The sequence below is a fragment of the Bombina bombina genome, chromosome 2 (genome assembly GCF_027579735.1).
Source record: "Bombina bombina isolate aBomBom1 chromosome 2, aBomBom1.pri, whole genome shotgun sequence".
NCBI lineage: Eukaryota > Metazoa > Chordata > Amphibia > Anura > Bombinatoridae > Bombina > Bombina bombina.
The window spans coordinates 802,236,643-802,252,018 of record NC_069500.1 but is presented as its reverse complement, the minus strand read 5'-3'; the positions used below and the strand labels follow the sequence as shown (position 1 = coordinate 802,252,018).

Genomic DNA, 15,376 nt, shown 5'->3' with positions numbered 1-15,376 from the left:
GTTAAATTACATGATAATATAAGTTGTTGAATGAATGTTAAAATATAAATGATATAGAATGTTTTTTTCTTAATTTTTCACGCTATATCAGCCTCTGAGACCAAAAAAAAACAAATGGTACAACAAGGCACTGTGGTTTAGTTGGTTAAAGCACCTGTCTAGTAAACAGGAGATCCTGAGTTCGAATCTCAGCAGTGCCTTCTCTATATCTGTCATATTTGATTGATATAAAAAAATTATAAAAGTCTCTAAAACACAAAGCTGGATAATTATAATGTGTGTTAAATTACATGATAATATAAGTTGTTGATTGAATGTTAAAATATAAATGATATAGAATGTGGTTTTTTTCTTAATTTGTCATGCTATATCAGCCTCTGAGACCAAAAAAAACAAATGGTACAACAAGGCGCTGTGGCTTAGTTGGTTAAAGTGCCTGTCTCGTAAACAGGAGATCCTGAGTTCGAATCTCAGCAGTGCCTTCTCTAAATCTGTCAATTATTAAATTGATATAAAAAAAATTATAAAGGTCTCTAAAAACACAAAGCTGGATAATTATAATGTGTGTTAAATTACATGATAATATAAGTTGTTGATTGGATGTTAAAATATAAATGATATAGAATGTGTTTTTTTTTTTAAATTTTTCATGCTATATCCGCCTCTGAGACCAAAAAAACAAAATGGTACAACAAGGCGCTGTGGCTAAGTTGGTTAAAGCGCCTGTCTCGTAAACAGGAGATCCTGAGTTCGAATCTCAGCAGTGCCTTCTCTAAATCTGTCTTATTTGAATCCAAATGACAGCATTTTCCCTATTACTTTTATCTTTAAGTGTATAAGTGCCTTCTCTAAATCTGTCATATTTAATTTATATAAAAAAAATATAAAGGTTTCTAAAACACAAAGCTGGATAATTATAATTGTAAACAGGAGATCCTGAGTTTGAATCTCAGCAGTGCCTTCTCTAAATCTGTCATATTTAATTGATATAAAAAAATTATAAAGGTCTCTAAAAACACAAATCTGGATAATTATAATGTGTGTTAAATTGCATGATAATATAAGTTGTTGATTGAATGTTAAAATATAAATGAAATAGAATAAGTTTTTTTTCTTAATTTTTCACGCTATATCAGCCTCTGAGACCAAAAAAAACACCTGGTACAACAAGGCACTGTGACTTTGTTGGTTAAAGTGCCTGTCTAGTAAACAGGAGATCCTGAGTTCGAATCTCAGCAGTGCATTCTCTAAATCTGTCATATTTTTTTTTTATTTTTTTTTCAAAGAATTTTTATTGGTTTTAAACATTATAGAACAGTAATTGGGGTCTCGCAGGACCCCTAAACAGTTGGATACACATCATGTAAATAATTGTTTGATTCTGAATCATGTAACTGACACATTCAAAGAATAGAGATAGGAGTCAGTACATTTCCAAATGGTTAGCAGGGGGGGGTGGGAAGGAGGGAGGGAGAAGGGGGGGCACATCTACATGAAGGGGAGTAGGAGAGGGGATTGGGGGGGGAGAAGGGGTCTTTACCCGGGATCGGCTGAGGTGGTCACAGTATGATCTCTTAGACACTAACCTGGGGTAACCATGGAGTGTTATGTATGTCTGTCCAATCAGCCCAGACCATTTCAAAAAGGTCGATTCTGTCCAAACTATAGTATATGTCTTTTTCCATAGCATGTAAGTATGCCATCGTTTTGAGTATATCAGACCATCTAGGGGGAGAGGCTTTCTTCCAGCATCTGGCAATGTTAGTCTTGACAGATGACAGGAGATAAACGCTGAAAATCTGCTGATGTTTGGGAAGTGCGTGTAAGTTTAGATGTAGGAGTGCCGTGGCAGGGTTTTTGGGCAACTGGATCCTGAGGGCAGATAGAGTGCGGAAACATGTATTCCACAGTGGAGTTAGCCTGGGGCACTCCCACCATATGTGAACCACGGTCCCTCCAACATTGTGGAGAGAATGTTGGATACATCTTGGACAGCCGCGCGGGTACCAGATACTTTTGAGAATTGACTTTATAGTGAGTTTCGAACATTGTTACACAATGTAATGATTTTTTAGTTAAGATGAGGGACCCCTGCCAAGCGTTTGCAGAGATTCGAGTGTGTAGGATAGCGTCCCACTTAAGCAAGTGTGGGGCCATGTCCGGAGGTATGGAGCCCTCAAGTAGACAGTAATGTTTCGAGAGAGGCTTATAGAGTCTACGTCCTCCTTTCCACACAGACTCCCATGGGGTAAGCTGTCGTGGGGCAGTGGGGAAGAATCCCCAACTAGATAGGAAACTCTTGATCCTAGTAAGTTCGAAATGGAGGTAGGGCGGAATGTCTTCCCGAGGGTTGTCCTTAGACAACGAGATATATCCGTCCCCGCTGGACCCTGACCAGAAGTCTGACACTTGTTTTACACCTATCCGGGCCCACGTGTTGGGGTGCGTTTCTGCAAGGCCTGTGAGAAGACCTGAGACAGAAGTGATCGGGGAGGGGTGTGGCGCAATCAATTTGCGATGCCTAATCTTGTCCCATATTGCTAAGCACTCCAGGACTATGAAATTGAGAATGTTCAGGGTTCTCCTACTATGGACCGGAGTCCAGATTAGGTATTTTAGATAAATATCAAAGGGTAAGGAGGCTTGTTCAATATCTCTCCACCTGTCTTGTGAATGAAGCACTCCCCATTGGGAAATATGCGTGAGCATGGCTCCCTCATAGTACTTAACTATAGATGGGGAAGCCAGACCCCCCAGCTGAACTGGAAACTGTAGGATTTTGTGGGCTATTCTGGGAGTTTTATTCTGCCAGATAAATTTTGTACACTCACTTTGGAATTGTAGCAAAAGGTGAGAGGGCATCCTAATCGGGAGACATCTAAACAGATAGGTGAGCCGGGGGAGGAACGACATTTTAAGGGAAGCTATACGACCCATCCAAGAGATGTTCTTATGGTCCCAAACGTTTTTCAATGCGCGCAAATCCGTCAGCAGGGGAAGGTAGTTATCCTTGACCATCTGCTTCAAGTCATTAGAGATTTTAACTCCAAGATGGGTAATCCATTTATTAGACCATTTAAAATCAAACTGCTCTTGAAGGGTCGTGACATAGGTTTGGGGGAAACCCCACCAATAGATTTCTGTTTTGGGGGCATTAAGCTTATAAAAAGATAGAGAGCCAAAGGTCTCAAGTATTTCCAAGAGTCTAGGGATTGTGCTAAGTGGGTCTGCAGAGAACACAGTAACATTGTCTGCAAATAGGGCAATGTTGTGTTTGGAGCCAGAGAGTGTAATTCCCACCAGGCCCTTATCGGTGCATATAGTTTCAGCGAGTGGCTCAATTGCCAGAGCAAACAGGAGCGGGGAGAGTGGACAACCCTGCCTCGTACCATTAAAGATGGGAAATGGGGTTGTATGAAACCCTACCCCCCTGACCACTGCTGTGGGGCAGGAGTATAGGGCTTGAATCGCGAGACAAATGTCAGAGGGAAATTTGAAGGCAATGAGAGTCTCCCAAAGGTAGCTCCATCTGACTCTGTCAAAAGCCTTCTCGGCATCTAAGGAGATGACCGAGAAAGGTTTGTTCATTCTCGTGGATTCGCAGACTATATTGATAAGGCGTCTAGTATTATCTGGGCCCTCGCGGTTGTGGATAAACCCTACTTGGTCTGGGTTGACCAAGATGGGCAGAAGTTTACAGATTCGGTTGGCCAGAAGCTTGGAGTAGATTTTAATTTCCACGTTTATAAGCGAGATAGGCCTATAGTTGGGACAAAATGAGGGGTCTTTGTTTGGCTTGGGGATCATAACGATCTCGGCCTCTAAGAATTCTTGCTTAAATTTGCCTTCTTGCCTGGCTGTGTTAAAGAACCTGAGGAGCAACGGTATCAGTTCTTGACTGTAGGTTTTGTAGAACTGTGCGGGAAATCCATCTGGGCCAGGGGCCTTAAGGGGTTTGAGACGTTGAATGACCTGCTTGAGTTCAAGCTGAGTAAAAGGGTTAGTCAGAGACTCTTGTTGTTCCATAGTTAGAGTCGGAAGATTTAGTGAATCAAGGAATTGTCTAATCTGTTGTGTGGAGGCGGGGGCTTGAATTTCAGTGCTCTAAAGATTATAGAGTTTGGAGTAATAGTCTGAGAAACAGTCTCCTATCTGTGAGGGAAGTCTGTGTGTCTTATTGTTGTATACAATTTGGTGTATGCGAGAAGAGCTAGTCCGCTGGCGCAATTTGTGTGCTAACATAGTATCTGCCCTGTTGCCTTTATAGTAAAATAATTGCTTAAGTTTTGTGAGGTTCTCTTGGGTGCGGCGCAGCTCTAGAAGGTTAATATGTGAGCGCACGGCTGAAATCTGGGAGGTTAGTGTATCTGTGATGTTGACTCTGTTAGCGGTCTCCAGTTGCCTGAGTTTACAGTGAGCTTGGGCTAGAGTAAGTCCGGCCAATTTCCTAAGTCGGGCTTGCTTACGGATGATATAGCCTCTAGACACCGCCTTAACCGCTCCCCAGAGTGTATCGTCCGTTGTCTGTCCATTGTCGTTAAGTTGGATAAGTTCTGTAAGATCTCTACGTAACTCTTCCCTGAAGGGGATGTCTGCTAGGATATTGCGCGGAAGAGACCACTTGCTTTTATGAAGACAAGGGTCACTGGTGTGTAGGTCCGCCAGAACTGGGTCATGGTCTGACCAAGAGCAAAGAGGGATATTAGATTGGAGTACTGAGTCTAAGGTCATCGCCGAGCAAAAGATATGGTCCAGTCTGGAGTAGGTTTTGTGTGCCTGGGAGAAGTGGGTGAAGTCTCTTTCTGTAGTGTGTAACGATCTCCAAATGTCATAGTACCCAAATTCAGACATGATAGATTTAAAGCATGTGGAGAGAAGAGTTAGTTGGGAGGAGGTCTTAGAGGGGGATACCGTCTTGCGATCTAATTTAGTGTCCCAGATCATGTTATAGTCCCCTGCTATTATGACCCTACCCTGTTTGTATTGATCAATCAATCTCAGTATTTTCCTAAGACATGTAGGCTGATGAGAGTTGGGCAAGTAAACCGAAACTAGGGTGTGAGTGACATGATCGAGCTTGCAGACTACTATAGTGAACCTAGCCTGGGGGTCCTTTAGCACCTGGATTTCCTCATAAGCTACCCTCCTGTGTATCATGACTGCAGTCCCTCTTGCTTTCTTTGAAAATGAAGAGCACTCTATAGTCGTGTATGAGCGAGAGTGAAATCTATGGGGAGTGTCAGTCAACCAGTGCGTTTCTTGCAGGAATACAACGTCGGGGTTGTGGTGATTGAGCATACGAGTAAGTAAGCTCCGCTTGAAGGGAGAGTTTAAACCTCTAGAGTTATGTGTGCAGACTCGTAGACGGTTCATGTTCTGTTTCTAACCCTGTGGAGTGAGTGATCAGGGGCGGATGGGGTGTCTAGGGGGCGTAAGTCAAAGACCTGGGATGTATTACGTACAGGGTGGGAAGGGAGGAAGGGAAGTCAATCAGCACGTAAGGCAGGAATGTACCGACAGTACAGGTGGAAATAGCCCACCTAGGTGGAACCCTGGTGTGGGTTAACCTATAGGGGGTGGAGCTAAGAACAAGTGTATGGGTGGAGGAGCCGGAAGGTCCAGCCCCACTCCATTAACTAAATGAATAAGTAGTGGGAGGGTAAACTAAAGTGCAAATAATTGTCAACCTGTGGGCCCCGAGTAGGGCGCAACAAAAACCTAACAAGCAATATGAACACAGAGGTCTAACATGAAACAATAAAATGAGACCATGTACATATAATTAGAAAATTACATATTTCAAAAAGTACGAACCCTACTCCGTGACACGTTAGCATAACAACAAAAAGGAAGAGTAGTACGGATAGGCATTTTTAATCATGTCAGGCCTGTGGTGTGAAAGCATAAATAAGCTCTAAATTCAGGAGGACAGAGGATCAGGTTGGGTTGTATCCATAGGCTGTTGCATTCTCATCCTCTTTGACCTTTGGTCCTTAACAGACCATTCAGGAGCCGTGACTCTTAGCTTAGATTGTGCAGCGGGAGGTCCCTTAGGATCCTCCGGCATAAGACCCCATTGACCAAGGAGAGAAGTCCCTTGCGTGAGCGTTGTCACTGTGAATGTTTTGTTGTCCCTTGTTATTATCAGTTTGGTAGGGTAGCCCCACCTGTATTTAATATTTTCCCTGCGAAGGATCAGCGTAACTGGCTGGAAGTATCTGCGGTGTTGCAGAGTGTGAGCGGACAGGTCAGGCAGCAGCTGAATTTCCTTAAATCGCTCTGAGATCTGTGGCCTCCGAAAAGCAGCCTGCATAAGTCTGTCCTTGAAGAGAAAACTGTGGAAGCAGACTATGACGTCTCTCGGTTTCTCCTGAGAGACAGTTCTAGGACACAGGGCTCTATGAGCTCTTTCCATGGTGTCAGTCAGCCCCTCTGTTGGGCCTAGTAATTCTTTGAAGAGATCTTTCAGGAAGTTTTGAATCTCGGCAGGTTGGATATCCTCAGGTACTCCTCGAAATCTGATGTTGTTTCTGCGTGCCCTGTCCTCTACATCAGCAAGTTTGAACTCCAGCTGACTAATCTGTTCCGCAAGAGATTCTGAGTAGGAGAGCAAGTTTGTATGGTCGGTGGCAAGATCGTCCTGTTTTCTTTCAAGAGAGTCCACCCTGTCGCCAATCTCCGAAATGTCCTTGCGGAGTTCAGCGTGGTTTCGCTGAATTTCTTTAGTTATGGAGAGAGTTTGGTTTGCAAACATTTTTTTAAGGGTTGCCTCCGTAATTAAGTGTTGTGGCCTAACAGGTGGCATAAGATCAGGTTGGAAACTATCCCCCAGAGATTCAGAGTCGCTCAGACCCTCATTGGAGTCTTCATTCTGGTCTTTAGGAGGTTGAAATGGTCCAGGACCGTTTTCTTAGCTGGCCCTGGAGTTTTCTGGTGTCTCCTGGCAGTGTGAGGTATTTTCATAGGAGAGGTGAGTACCATGTACTCAGCAGATGAGCTTGAATTAGAGGTGTTAGGGAAACTTGTGGGCCCAACAGGCTAACAGACTGAAAAGGAGAAATTACATATGCACAATAGTATTACATAACGGAGTAGGGCTCGGCGGCCATCTGGACCTCTATCTCCCCATAGCGGCGCTTATGGGCAGAATGCTACCCTACGGAACGCAATTTCAATCAGAAAAAGCCAACTCAGGTGGAGAAGGAGGCCAGGTGGGCGCTTTATGCAAATAACCCTTTACTTAGTATGAGAGGTCGCTATATACCTTGAGAAAGGCGTCCCCTTTGGACTCAGGGAAAGAGGGGTATGACCCAAAGGAAGGGGAAAAGGAGAGTGGAAGTGACCAGCCCGCGTTAGCAGGCCGGAAAGGGGGAGTCCAAAGGGGGGGTTCAGCCAGATAAAATGAAGTCAACACACAAATTAACTCATCAGCCTAAAATATATGGGACAGTGGCTCCTGCTGGCCAGAGCGCAAGGCGGGAGCGGGGAGGCTTTATAAAACACAGCTTAGTGGGGTAAGAGTAGGCTGTTTCTTGAGAAGTTAACACTTAGGTATGCAGTAGTTTAATTTAAGTGCCTAGAATGTGTTTTTTTTTTCTTAATTTTTCATGCTATATCAGCCTCTGAGACCAAAAAAAAAACAAATGGTACAACAAGGCGCTGTGGCTTAGTTGGTTAAAGTGCCTGTCTCGTAAACAGGAGATCCTGAGTTCGAATCTCAGCAGTGCCTTCTCTAAATCTGTCAATTATTAAATTGATATAAAAAAAATTATAAAGGTCTCTAAAAACACAAAGCTGGATAATTATAATGTTTGTTAAATTACATGATAATATAAGTTGTTGATTGGATGTTAAAATATAAATGATATAGAATGTGTTTTTTTTCTTAATTTTTCATGCTATATCAGCCTCTGAGACCAAAAAAAACAAATGGTACAACAAGGCTTTGTGGCTTAGTTGGTTAAAGTGCCTGTCTCGTAAACAGGAGTTCCTGAATTCGAATCTCAGCAGTGCCTTCTCTAAATCCGTCAATTATTAAATTGATATAAAAAAAATTAAAAAGGTCTCTAAAAACACAAAGCTGTATAATTATAATGTGTGTTAAATTACATGATAATATAAGTTGTTGATTGGATGTTAAAATATAAATGATATAGAATGTGTTTTTTTTCTTAATTTTTCATGCTATATCAGCCTCTGAGACCAAAAAAAACAAATGCTACTACAGGGCGCTGTGGCTTAGTTGGTTAAATCGCCTGTCTCGTAAGCAGGAGATCCTGAGTTCGAATCTCAGCAGTGCCTTCTCTATATCTGTTATATTTGATTGATATAAAAAAATTATAAAGGTCTCTAAAACACAAAGCTGGATAATTATAATGTGTGTTAAATTACATGATAATATAAGTTGTTGATTGGATGTTAAAATATAAATGATATAGAATGTGTTTTTTTTCTTAATTTTTCATGCTATATCAGCCTCTGAGACCAAAAAAAACAAATGCTACTACAGGGCGCTGTGGCTTAGTTGGTTAAAGCGCCTGTCTCGTAAACATAAGATCCTGAGTTCGGATCTCAGCAGTGCCTTCTCTATATCTGTTATATTTGATTGATATAAAAAAATTATAAAGGTCTCTAAAACACAAATCTGGATAATAACAATGTGTGTTAAATTACATGATAATATAAGTTGTTGATTGGATGTTAAAATATAAATGATATAGAATGTGTTTTTTTTTCTTAATTTTTCATGCTATATCAGCCTCTGAGACCAAAAAAAAACAAATGGTAAAACAAGGCGCTGTGGCTTAGTTGGTTAAAGTGCCTGTCTCGTAAACAGGAGATCCTGAGTTCGAATCTCAGCAGTGCCTTCGCTAAATCTGTCAATTATTAAATTGATATAAAAAAATTATAAAGGTATCTAAAACACAAAGCTGGATAATTATAATGTGTGTTAAATTACATGATAATATAAGTTGTTGATTGGATGTTAAAATATAAATGATATAAAATGTGTTTTTTTTCTTAATTTTTCATGCTATATCAGCCTCTGAGACCAAAAAAAACTAATGTTACTACAGGGCCCTGTGGCTTAGTTGGTTAAAGCGCCTGTCTAGTAAACAGGAGATCCTGAGTTCGAATCTCAGCAGTGCCTTCTCTAAATCTATCATATTTAATTTATATAAAAAAAATTATAAAGGTCTCTAAAAACACAAAGCTGGATAATTATAATGTGTTAAATTACATGATAATATAAGTTGTTGATTGGATGTTAAAATATAAATGATATAGAATGGTTTTTTTTTCTTAATTTTTCATGCTATATCAGCCTCTGAGACCAAAAAAACAAATGGTACAACAAGGCGCTGTGGCTTAGTTGGTTAATGCGCCTGTCTAGTAAACAGGAGATCCTAAGTTTGAATCACAACAGAGCCTTCTCTAAATCTGTCATATTTTAATCCAATTGACAGCATTTTCCCTATTGCTTTTATCTTTAAGTGTATAAGTGCCTAGAATGTGTTTTTTTTCTTAATTTTTCATGCTATATCAGCCTCTGAGACCAAAAAAAACAAATGGTACAACAAGGCGCTGTGGCTTAGTTGGTTAAAGTGCCTGTCTCGTAAAAAGGAGATCCTGAGTTCGAATCTCAGCAGTGCCTTCTCTAAATCTGTCAATTATTAAATTGATATAAAAAAAAATTATTAAGGTCTCTAAAAACACAAAGCTGGATAATTATAATGTGTGTTAAATTACATGATAATATAAGTTGTTGATTGGATGTTAAAATATAAATGATATAAAATGTGTTTTTTTTCTTAATTTTTCATGCTATATCAGCCTCTGAGACCAAAAAAACAAATGCTACTACAGGGCGCTGTGGCTTAGTTGGTTAAAGCGCCTGTCTTGTAAACAGGAGATCCTGAGTTCGAATCTCAGCAGTGCCTTCTCTATATCTGTTATATTTGATTGATATAAAAAAATTATAAAGGTCTCTAAAACACAAAGCTGGATAATTATAATGTGTGTTAAATTACATGATAATATAAGTTGTTGATTGGATGTTAAAATATAAATGATATAGAATGTGTTTTTTTTCTTAATTTTTCATGCTATATCAGCCTCTGAGACCAAAAAAAACAAATGCTATTTCAGGGCGCTGTGGCTTAGTTGGTTAAAGCGCCTGTCTTGTAAACAGGAGATCCTGAGTTCGAATCTCAGCAGTGCCTTCTCTATATCTGTTATATTTGATTGATATAAAAAAATTATAAAGGTCTCTAAAACACAAAGCTGGATAATTATAATGTGTGTTAAATTACATGATAATATAAGTTGTTGATTGGATGTTAAAATATAAATGATATAGAATGTGTTTTTTTTCTTAATTTTTCATGCTATATCAGCCTCTGAGACCAAAAAACAACAATTGCTATTTCAGGCCGCTGTGGCTTAGTTGGTTAAAGCGCCTGTCTTGTAAACATGAGATCCTGAGTTCGGATCTCAGCAGTGCCTTCTCTGTATCTGTTATATTTGATTGATATAAAAAAATTATAAAGGTCTCTAAAACACAAAGCTGGATAATTACAATGTGTGTTAAATTACATGATAATATAAGTTGTTGATTGGATGTTAAAATATAAATGATATAGAATGTGTTTTCTTTTCTTAATATTTCATGCTATATCAGCCTCTGAGACCAAAAAAAACAAATGGTACAACAAGGCGCTGTGGCTTAGTTGGTTAAAGTGCCAGTCTCGTAGACAGGAGATCCTGAGTTCGAATCTCAGCAGTGCCTTCTCTAAATTTGTGAATTATTAAATTGATATAAAAAAAATTATAAAGGTATCTAAAACACAAAGCTGGATAATTATAATGTGTGTTAAATTACATGATAATATAAGTTGTTGATTGGATGTAAAATATAAATGATATAGAATGTGTTTTTTTTCTTAATTTTTCATGCTATACCAGCCTCTGAGACCAAAAAAAAAATTCTACTACAGGGCGCTGTGGCTTAGTTGGTTAAAGCGCCTGTCTAGTAAACAGGAGATCCTGAGTTCGAATCTCAGCAGTGCCTTCTCTAAATCTGTCAATTATTAAATTGATATAAAAAAAATTATAAAGGTCTCTAAAAACACAAAGCTGGATAATTATAATGTTTGTTAAATTACATGATAATATAAGTTGTTGATTGGATGTTAAAATATAAATGATATAGAATGTGTTTTTTTTCTTAATTTTTCATGCTATATCAGCCTCTGAGACCAAAAAAAACAAATGGTACAACAAGGCTTTGTGGCTTAGTTGGTTAAAGTGCCTGTCTCGTAAACAGGAGTTCCTGAATTCGAATCTCAGCAGTGCCTTCTCTAAATCCGTCAATTATTAAATTGATATAAAAAAAATTAAAAAGGTCTCTAAAAACACAAAGCTGTATAATTATAATGTGTGTTAAATTACATGATAATATAAGTTGTTGATTGGATGTTAAAATATAAATGATATAGAATGTGTTTTTTTTCTTAATTTTTCATGCTATATCAGCCTCTGAGACCAAAAAAAACAAATGCTACTACAGGGCGCTGTGGCTTAGTTGGTTAAATCGCCTGTCTCGTAAGCAGGAGATCCTGAGTTCGAATCTCAGCAGTGCCTTCTCTATATCTGTTATATTTGATTGATATAAAAAAATTATAAAGGTCTCTAAAACACAAAGCTGGATAATTATAATGTGTGTTAAATTACATGATAATATAAGTTGTTGATTGGATGTTAAAATATAAATGATATAGAATGTGTTTTTTTTCTTAATTTTTCATGCTATATCAGCCTCTGAGACCAAAAAAAACAAATGCTACTACAGGGCGCTGTGGCTTAGTTGGTTAAAGCGCCTGTCTCGTAAACAGGAGATCCTGAGTTCGGATCTCAGCAGTGCCTTCTCTATATCTGTTATATTTGATTGATATAAAAAAATTATAAAGGTCTCTAAAACACAAATCTGGATAATAACAATGTGTGTTAAATTACATGATAATATAAGTTGTTGATTGGATGTTAAAATATAAATGATATAGAATGTGTTTTTTTTTCTTAATTTTTCATGCTATATCAGCCTCTGAGACCAAAAAAAAACAAATGGTAAAACAAGGCGCTGTGGCTTAGTTGGTTAAAGTGCCTGTCTCGTAAACAGGAGATCCTGAGTTCGAATCTCAGCAGTGCCTTCGCTAAATCTGTCAATTATTAAATTGATATAAAAAAATTATAAAGGTATCTAAAACACAAAGCTGGATAATTATAATGTGTGTTAAATTACATGATAATATAAGTTGTTGATTGGATGTTAAAATATAAATGATATAAAATGTGTTTTTTTTCTTAATTTTTCATGCTATATCAGCCTCTGAGACCAAAAAAAACTAATGTTACTACAGGGCCCTGTGGCTTAGTTGGTTAAAGCGCCTGTCTAGTAAACAGGAGATCCTGAGTTCGAATCTCAGCAGTGCCTTCTCTAAATCTATCATATTTAATTTATATAAAAAAAATTATAAAGGTCTCTAAAAACACAAAGCTGGATAATTATAATGTGTTAAATTACATGATAATATAAGTTGTTGATTGGATGTTAAAATATAAATGATATAGAATGGTTTTTTTTTCTTAATTTTTCATGCTATATCAGCCTCTGAGACCAAAAAAACAAATGGTACAACAAGGCGCTGTGGCTTAGTTGGTTAAAGCGCCTGTCTAGTAAACAGGAGATCCTAAGTTTGAATCACAACAGAGCCTTCTCTAAATCTGTCATATTTTAATCCAATTGACAGCATTTTCCCTATTGCTTTTATCTTTAAGTGTATAAGTGCCTAGAATGTGTTTTTTTTTCTTAATTTTTCATGCTATATCAGCCTCTGAGACCAAAAAAAATAAATGGTACAACAAGGCGCTGTGGCTTAGTTGGTTAAAGTGCCTGTCTCGTAAAAAGGAGATCCTGAGTTCGAATCTCAGCAGTGCCTTCTCTAAATCTGTCAATTATTAAATTGATATAAAAAAAAATTATTAAGGTCTCTAAAAACACAAAGCTGGATAATTATAATGTGTGTTAAATTACATGATAATATAAGTTGTTGATTGGATGTTAAAATATAAATGATATAAAATGTGTTTTTTTTCTTAATTTTTCATGCTATATCAGCCTCTGAGACCAAAAAAACAAATGCTACTACAGGGCGCTGTGGCTTAGTTGGTTAAAGCGCCTGTCTTGTAAACAGGAGATCCTGAGTTCGAATCTCAGCAGTGCCTTCTCTATATCTGTTATATTTGATTGATATAAAAAAATTATAAAGGTCTCTAAAACACAAAGCTGGATAATTATAATGTGTGTTAAATTACATGATAATATAAGTTGTTGATTGGATGTTAAAATATAAATGATATAGAATGTGTTTTTTTTCTTAATTTTTCATGCTATATCAGCCTCTGAGACCAAAAAAAACAAATGCTATTTCAGGGCGCTGTGGCTTAGTTGGTTAAAGCGCCTGTCTTGTAAACAGGAGATCCTGAGTTCGAATCTCAGCAGTGCCTTCTCTATATCTGTTATATTTGATTGATATAAAAAAATTATAAAGGTCTCTAAAACACAAAGCTGGATAATTATAATGTGTGTTAAATTACATGATAATATAAGTTGTTGATTGGATGTTAAAATATAAATGATATAGAATGTGTTTTTTTTCTTAATTTTTCATGCTATATCAGCCTCTGAGACCAAAAAACAACAATTGCTATTTCAGGCCGCTGTGGCTTAGTTGGTTAAAGCGCCTGTCTTGTAAACATGAGATCCTGAGTTCGGATCTCAGCAGTGCCTTCTCTGTATCTGTTATATTTGATTGATATAAAAAAATTATAAAGGTCTCTAAAACACAAAGCTGGATAATTACAATGTGTGTTAAATTACATGATAATATAAGTTGTTGATTGGATGTTAAAATATAAATGATATAGAATGTGTTTTCTTTTCTTAATATTTCATGCTATATCAGCCTCTGAGACCAAAAAAAACAAATGGTACAACAAGGCGCTGTGGCTTAGTTGGTTAAAGTGCCAGTCTCGTAGACAGGAGATCCTGAGTTCGAATCTCAGCAGTGCCTTCTCTAAATTTGTGAATTATTAAATTGATATAAAAAAAATTATAAAGGTATCTAAAACACAAAGCTGGATAATTATAATGTGTGTTAAATTACATGATAATATAAGTTGTTGATTGGATGTAAAATATAAATGATATAGAATGTGTTTTTTTTCTTAATTTTTCATGCTATATCAGCCTCTGAGACCAAAAAAAAAATTCTACTACAGGGCGCTGTGGCTTAGTTGGTTAAAGCGCCTGTCTAGTAAACAGGAGATCCTGAGTTCGAATCTCAGCAGTGCCTTCTCTAAATCTGTCAATTATTAAATTGATATAAAAAAAATTATAAAGGTCTCTAAAAACACAAAGCTGGATAATTATAATGTTTGTTAAATTACATGATAATATAAGTTGTTGATTGGATGTTAAAATATAAATGATATAGAATGTGTTTTTTTTCTTAATTTTTCATGCTATATCAGCCTCTGAGACCAAAAAAAACAAATGGTACAACAAGGCTTTGTGGCTTAGTTGGTTAAAGTGCCTGTCTCGTAAACAGGAGTTCCTGAATTCGAATCTCAGCAGTGCCTTCTCTAAATCCGTCAATTATTAAATTGATATAAAAAAAATTAAAAAGGTCTCTAAAAACACAAAGCTGTATAATTATAATGTGTGTTAAATTACATGATAATATAAGTTGTTGATTGGATGTTAAAATATAAATGATATAGAATGTGTTTTTTTTCTTAATTTTTCATGCTATATCAGCCTCTGAGACCAAAAAAAACAAATGCTACTACAGGGCGCTGTGGCTTAGTTGGTTAAATCGCCTGTCTCGTAAGCAGGAGATCCTGAGTTCGAATCTCAGCAGTGCCTTCTCTATATCTGTTATATTTGATTGATATAAAAAAATTATAAAGGTCTCTAAAACACAAAGCTGGATAATTATAATGTGTGTTAAATTACATGATAATATAAGTTGTTGATTGGATGTTAAAATATAAATGATATAGAATGTGTTTTTTTTCTTAATTTTTCATGCTATATCAGCCTCTGAGACCAAAAAAAACAAATGCTACTACAGGGCGATGTGGCTTAGTTGGTTAAAGCGCCTGTCTCGTAAACATAAGATCCTGAGTTCGGATCTCAGCAGTGCCTTCTCTATATCTGTTATATTTGATTGATATAAAAAAATTATAAAGGTCTCTAAAACACAAATCTGGATAATAACAATGTGTGTTAAATTACATGATAATATAAGTTGTT

The 15,376-nt window shown here is 37.3% G+C and overlaps 12 non-coding genes across 12 annotated transcripts; all 12 read left to right on the top strand.

The window, feature by feature from the left end:
- Window positions 1-408: 408 nt before the first annotated feature.
- On the top strand, window positions 409-482 carry TRNAT-CGU (transfer RNA threonine (anticodon CGU)). The gene has a single exon. It is a non-coding gene; the product is annotated as a tRNA-Thr (tRNA).
- Window positions 483-695: 213 nt separating this feature from the next.
- On the top strand, window positions 696-769 carry TRNAT-CGU (transfer RNA threonine (anticodon CGU)). The gene has a single exon. It is a non-coding gene; the product is annotated as a tRNA-Thr (tRNA).
- A 6,886-nt stretch (window positions 770-7,655) lies between these two features.
- TRNAT-CGU (transfer RNA threonine (anticodon CGU)) lies at window positions 7,656-7,729 on the top strand. The gene has a single exon. It is a non-coding gene; the product is annotated as a tRNA-Thr (tRNA).
- Window positions 7,730-8,793: 1,064 nt separating this feature from the next.
- TRNAT-CGU (transfer RNA threonine (anticodon CGU)) lies at window positions 8,794-8,867 on the top strand. Its single transcript has one exon. It is a non-coding gene; the product is annotated as a tRNA-Thr (tRNA).
- Window positions 8,868-9,867: 1,000 nt separating this feature from the next.
- On the top strand, window positions 9,868-9,941 carry TRNAT-UGU (transfer RNA threonine (anticodon UGU)). The gene has a single exon. It is a non-coding gene; the product is annotated as a tRNA-Thr (tRNA).
- Window positions 9,942-10,149: 208 nt separating this feature from the next.
- On the top strand, window positions 10,150-10,223 carry TRNAT-UGU (transfer RNA threonine (anticodon UGU)). The gene has a single exon. It is a non-coding gene; the product is annotated as a tRNA-Thr (tRNA).
- Window positions 10,224-10,997: 774 nt separating this feature from the next.
- On the top strand, window positions 10,998-11,071 carry TRNAT-AGU (transfer RNA threonine (anticodon AGU)). Its single transcript has one exon. It is a non-coding gene; the product is annotated as a tRNA-Thr (tRNA).
- Window positions 11,072-12,135: 1,064 nt separating this feature from the next.
- Window positions 12,136-12,209, top strand: TRNAT-CGU (transfer RNA threonine (anticodon CGU)). Its single transcript has one exon. It is a non-coding gene; the product is annotated as a tRNA-Thr (tRNA).
- A 210-nt stretch (window positions 12,210-12,419) lies between these two features.
- On the top strand, window positions 12,420-12,493 carry TRNAT-AGU (transfer RNA threonine (anticodon AGU)). Its single transcript has one exon. It is a non-coding gene; the product is annotated as a tRNA-Thr (tRNA).
- Window positions 12,494-13,210: 717 nt separating this feature from the next.
- On the top strand, window positions 13,211-13,284 carry TRNAT-UGU (transfer RNA threonine (anticodon UGU)). The gene has a single exon. It is a non-coding gene; the product is annotated as a tRNA-Thr (tRNA).
- A 208-nt stretch (window positions 13,285-13,492) lies between these two features.
- On the top strand, window positions 13,493-13,566 carry TRNAT-UGU (transfer RNA threonine (anticodon UGU)). The gene has a single exon. It is a non-coding gene; the product is annotated as a tRNA-Thr (tRNA).
- A 774-nt stretch (window positions 13,567-14,340) lies between these two features.
- TRNAT-AGU (transfer RNA threonine (anticodon AGU)) lies at window positions 14,341-14,414 on the top strand. Its single transcript has one exon. It is a non-coding gene; the product is annotated as a tRNA-Thr (tRNA).
- The last annotated feature ends 962 nt before the right edge of the window (window positions 14,415-15,376 follow it).